Below are 6,074 nucleotides of genomic sequence, written 5' to 3'. Positions count from 1 at the left end.
TCTTGTTAGGGCCTGCGACCAGGGCAAGATGTAGCTGAGCCTGCTGGGGCCATCCACCTGTGGCTACAGATCGGCCAGCCACCAAGGGCCCTGATGTGGTTTCAGTACCAGAACCAAAGGTGAGTGACCCCCAAGCTCAGCCTGCGGCCCAGAAACTCAATAGAGCTACAGCCACCACGGAGAAGCCCTGCTCATCGGAACTGGCTCCGGTGAAGCCCCACATGGCCACACTGGTTCCAGAAAGGCCCAGTGAGGAAGATCCAAACCTGGAAAAGGCCAGCTCGGTCAAACCGTACCTGGAAAGGACATGTGGGGCACAAAGAGTTCAGTGGGTTCTGCACAGCGCTGGAGCTGCCTATGCTGGCAGAGGGAGGCAGAAAGGTGCAGGACCATCGCCCAGAAACACCAGTCACTACACCAGTACAGGGGGACAGGGCAGACGTGGAGATGGAAGATAGCCAATGTTCAAAGTACAGACTAAAGGAAAACAGTTAAGTGTTGAGGACAGTGCTGAGTTTCTCCAAGACCAAAAACAGTTCATCCAGGATGTTAAACACTACAGAAGAGAAGGATCCTTTATTGATGTGGAAGTCTTTGGGTTAAAGAAATTGATAACAAAAGTGAATATGGAGAACTTTGATGATGACCTATAGAATGTGTTGTGTGTTTTATGTTGGAGACGTTTTTACCCTCTGTTTCATTTATCTACATTTTATAATGAGTGGGATTCACATTGTGAATTTAAATATTAATGGTGCAAGAGAGTTATTAAAAATTATATAAAGTTTTAAACCAGAAACTATTTATGTTGTTATGCTACAGGAAACCCACAGTGATGTCAGTAATGCTGCCGGTTGGTGGGACAAGTGGGAGTGGGACGTCTTGAGGATTTTAAGCCATAACGCAACACTAAATGGTGGAGTCGCCTTGCTGTTTCCTTGGAGTTTTATTCCTTCTTCTTATTCAGTTAAAGAGATTTTAAGTGATAATAGTAATAATGAGGTTGTAGTTTTTACCTGTGTGTTCGCTCCCACCGATGCAGTGGAGAGGATGAGGTTTTGAGATAAATGTATTGTTATTGCTGACTGCACCACTGATGATATTTTAATTTTAGGTGGAGGTTTTAACTGTACAACAGATATTTTAACCTGGAACCATGCAGAACCTCATGTGGCTTCCCGTAAGCGTCTGTATGAGCTGATGGAGGCCTACGAGTTAAATGATATATGGAGAACTTTTAATAAGACAAAGTGACAGTACACATGGGCCCACACCGTAGATAACAAGCTCTACCTGACCAAGTTGGATCGTTTTTATGGTTTTAAACATCAGCTGGTGTTTTTTACAAAGTGTTTTATTGTTCCAGTAGGCATCTCTGATCACAGTGTGGTACAGTGTACTATTAGTAAAGAGAATGTAAAGCCTAAGTGAGTCTAAAACCGGTTCTGAAGCAGGTGAAAACCTGGCCAGCATGAGATACCTCTGCTCTTCAGGACTGCTTTGAGTGCACTGACTGGAACATCTTCAGGGAGGCTGCAACCAACGGCGACTCCGGCAACTTGGAGGAGTACACGGCTTCGGTGACCAGCTACATCGGCAAGTGCATTGATGACGTGACTGCCTCCAAGACCATCACCACACGCTCCACCAGAAGATGTGAATGACTGCTGCTGAGGACTAGAGACCTAGCCTACAGAACAGGACAGCCAAGAACAGCAAGGGCCAAACTGTCCAGAGCCATCAGGGAAGCAAAGCGCGCACACGCCCAGACAATCCACAGCCACTTCCAGGACAGCGGGGACACCCGGCGCATGTGGCAGGGCATATAGGGCTCACTCTCTGGGTGTCCTGCTCTGTGTATAAAGGCACAGTGGTGGATTCCCTAGTTGTTTTTGCATGTGGACTTTTATCCCAGGAATTATATTTAAGTTGATATTTGGGGCCCCAGTTTTTGATGCCATATGATAAAATTGGTTTAATAATGATGTCAAATATTTTCAGCCACAGTCTAATTATGGACTGTTGTTTACTCCCTGCCTGCTTGTTAACTAGATTACGGACTGTTCATTACTCTGTGTTTCTGCCTGGCCTGCATCGATCTGCCTGAATGTGTTAGGATTACTGTGCTGCTTCTGTCCTGATTTTCTGCCTGTCTCACTGCCCAGTTCATTAAAGACTTTTATTGTTACATTAGCATCCTGTATTTGAGTCCTCTTTCCGGGATAGCCTGACAGTACCATCTGGCCAGCTGTGGACTCTGGCCAGCTATGGAGACACACCTGACCTACCAACCCTCCTTGTAAATCTGTCTCTGACCACCGCGGCCCATGAGAATCAGATAACAGACCATGCAAAGCCACCAATGAACTCATCTGGTGCCTTAGAACTCTTTCCAGCTAAACCACCCCTGCACCTATGACCTTTGAGCCTCTTTCAGTATTATCTCCAGCCCAGGATCCACAGCGTTTCTCAAGAGAACCAGGGATGTGCCGGACATTCCTTATTCAATGTGCTGTCATATTTGATTTTCGCTTTTTCTTTGTGGAAAAAAGATGGGTCCCTCTGCCCTTGTATTGTTATTAAGGACACCATCACAACCGCCGCTTGAAAATAGCCAGTGACTCAGCTGTCCGGACCTCTAGGGGAAGTTCATTCCACCACCTTGGTGCCAGAACAGAGAAGAGTCTTGTAGTATACTTGCCTCTTACCCTGAGAGATGGTGGAACCAGTCAAGCAGTGCTGGTAGATCGGAGGTTGCGGGATGCAGTGCGAGGAGTGATGAGGGCTTTGAGGTAAGAGGGAGCTGGTCCATTTTTGGCTTTGTAGGCCAGCATCAGTGTTTTGAATCAGATGTGTGCAGCTACCGGAAGCCAGTGGAGGGATCGCAGCAGCGGGGGGGTGTGGAGAACTTTGGCAGGTTGAAAACAAGCCGGGCAGCTGCATTTTGGATCATTTGCAGAGGACGGATTGCGTTCATAGGTAGACCTGCCAGCAGTGCATTGCAGTAATCCAGTCTAGTAATGACAAGAGACTGAACAAGTACCTGAGCAGTCTGTGTGGGGAAAATGGCCGAATCCTTCTAATGTTGTAGAGAAGAAACCGACATGAGCGAGTCACATTAGCAACATGAGAGGAAAAGGACAGTTGATTGTCCATCTCTTCACATCTGCCTTTGAACTCCTTCAAGGAGCCACCATTTTCTTCATCTTGTACATATTCGGGAGGGAGATGAGTGGAGGACCATTTTCAATACCCCTACAGGTCATTATGAATATCTGGTCATGCCATTTGATTGACCAATGCACTTGCAGTTTTCCAGGCCTTGGTCAATGATATCCTGTGAGACCTCCTTAACAAAAAAATCCAAGTGTACTTGTGACATTCTCATTTTCTCTCACTCCCTGGAAGAACACAGACACCATGTTCGAGTCGAGCTTCAATGCCTGCTCCAGAATCAACTTTATGTGAAAGCTGAGTAATGTGACCCAAATCAGATAAAAATGGTAAGAGATTGGCAAAGCCCGGATAACAGGAATCGGCTCCAGCGTTTCCTGGGGTTCGCTTACTTTTATTGCAAGTTCAACAGGGGCTACAGCACTGTCTCTTCCCCTACACCGGCTCACCTCCACTCTCTAATCTTTCAGTTGTGATCCTGAAGCTGGGCAAGCCTTCACCAGACTCAAGGGCCTCTTCATGATGGCTCCCATCCTGACCCATTCAGACCCGGACTGTCAGTTTATTGTGGAGGTGGATGCATCTGATCTTGGCGTGGGGGCTGTCCTCTCTCAGCGATCCACCAAAGACAACCGGCTCCATCCTTGTGCCTTCTTTTCAAAGCGACTCGATCTGGCAGAACAGAAGTATTTTATTGTTGAACGGGAACTCTTGGCCGTCAAGTTGGCCCTAGAGGAGTGGTGGCACTGGTTGGAGGGCACTGGGCAACCCTTCCTAGTTTGGACAGACCACTGGAATCTTAAATATCTTCGCTCAGTCAAGCGTTGGTATACCCGGCAAGCTTGTTGGGGCCTCTTCTTCAGATGTTTTAATTTCACCATCCTAACAACTGGGTTCCAAGAATGCTAAGCCTGATGCTCTATCTCGGCAATTCACCATGAAAGAGGAAGGACCAGTGGTGGAACACATACTCCCTTTCTCCGTCATGGTCTGGGCCCTTTGACTTGATATCAAGAGGAGGGCCCAGCAAGGCCTCCAGTCTCCCAGTTTCAAATGTCTGTCTGGAGGGGAAGTTGTTTGTTCCTGACCGTTTACGCGCTAGAGTCCTCCAATGGTGCCACAGTTCTCTCCTATTCGTTCACCCCGTTTTTGCCCACACCTTCTCAGTCCTCCAGCTCATTCTTCAGCACGTCTTTTGACTGCATGACCTCCGTTTTAGTGCTGCCCTGGCCACTGATAAAAAATGTTTGTTTGGTGCTCTGATGTTGAATGAATTCTTTTTTCTTGTCTCCAAATTCAGCACATAAAAATGTTTCTAATGTGTTTTGGACACGAGTGGATTGGAGTTCAGTTTCGTACTGGGCAGTTTCAATCCTTTCTCTAGGGGAATTTGGTTGGGAGTGAGTACAGTCGGAGCTTCGGAATTGAACATGGTTGCAGATTGGCTGATTAATTTAAGCTAATTATTGTATGACTGTGGTCAGAAAGGGGGAGCTGTGGCATCAATATAAAGTAGTTGATCTTGTTTTGTTATATATTTGTTATAGTCCACAGTGATGCTGGCTAAGGATGGGCAGAAGGTAAAATGGCCCAGAGAAACACCGTTTGTTCGGCCATTAACTATGTATAAACCCAGGCTTTTGCAGAGCTGTAGGATCTGTTTTTGTTTACTGCATTATTGTAGCTCTAATGTGGTTTAGATAATATGTTTTGTGTATGCGCTGTTAATATATTTAACTCCATCAGAACTAATGTAGTCCAGTTCCTTCCTGGTTCTAGTCAACCATTAAGAGTACTGAGCCTAGGGATTGAAACTGAATGCTCTCTGACTGTAGTGTTGGGAAGATGTCTTCATTATGGTAGGGTGACTCATGTGGGGGATGTAGATGCCACATAGGTAGATCTCCTCATCTGAAAAAAATAATTCTTCTTAAGTACCAACCACTATGTATGCTTTTATTTACTGGCAAAATGTACTGCCAATGATAATCTTAGAGTAATACCCTGATGGTTTGCTCTATGCACATTTAACATTGGTGCACGTGTCCTGATTATCTCTGAGTTAATTGTATTAATGATGGATTGAGGGATGTCTCTGTGAGGCAGAAGTGTGGAGATAATAACTTTGGTGCTAGGGTAGATCTTGTTTGCCAATCTTACTACATTAATCAAGGCTTTGGCTACATTCACATTCTTGGTGTTGAGGGCATTTGTTCCTGTGTGCAGGATGATGTGTGAGGGTGTGCTGAGTACCCCCTCTCTCAGCAGGTTCACAGCCATGTGTGGGGTCGGACACCAGAGCTTCCTCACTACTCTCATTGGGAACCGGTTTCTCTGGTTAAGGTGGTTCCCATTTGAATCACAGAGAATGTCTATGCTGTCCTTTCTCCTCTGCTCTCTGTTCATTTTGGTGGATTCTCTCTCTCTCTCTCTCTCTCTCTCTCTGTAATGTTTAATAAACATTAAGCGAACAAGGTAAAAAAGAAAAGGAACAACAATAATAATAAAGATCACAACAACAATAGCATCATTAGTTCGATATAGAACTTAAAGTAATTAAAATAAAATACTGTTATAAATGTCGGACATGACTTGTGATTGTTCCTCAGGTTTTGGCCCACAGTCACATATTTTGCTGCAGTGATCATTCCCTCAGCAGCACTGGGAGCTTTTCCTACATTATTCCAGCTCTGAAACCCACGGATGATGTCTCCTAATGTCAGGAATTAATGTTGGCCAGTTTCTGTATATTTGTGGGTTAAGAAATGCAGCTCTGTCCCTGCAGCTCTGAGCTCCAGGTCTGTGTGTATCGGCCCTGTTCTGCTGCCAGCCCGTGTTCACTCAGTGGGTGTGTGTGTGTGTGTGTGTGTGTGTGTGTGTGTGTGATTGTGAGTCTCTGT

This window comes from Tachysurus fulvidraco, chromosome 24, assembly GCF_022655615.1.
Source record: "Tachysurus fulvidraco isolate hzauxx_2018 chromosome 24, HZAU_PFXX_2.0, whole genome shotgun sequence".
NCBI lineage: Eukaryota > Metazoa > Chordata > Actinopteri > Siluriformes > Bagridae > Tachysurus > Tachysurus fulvidraco.
This window is presented reverse-complemented; position numbering follows the sequence as displayed.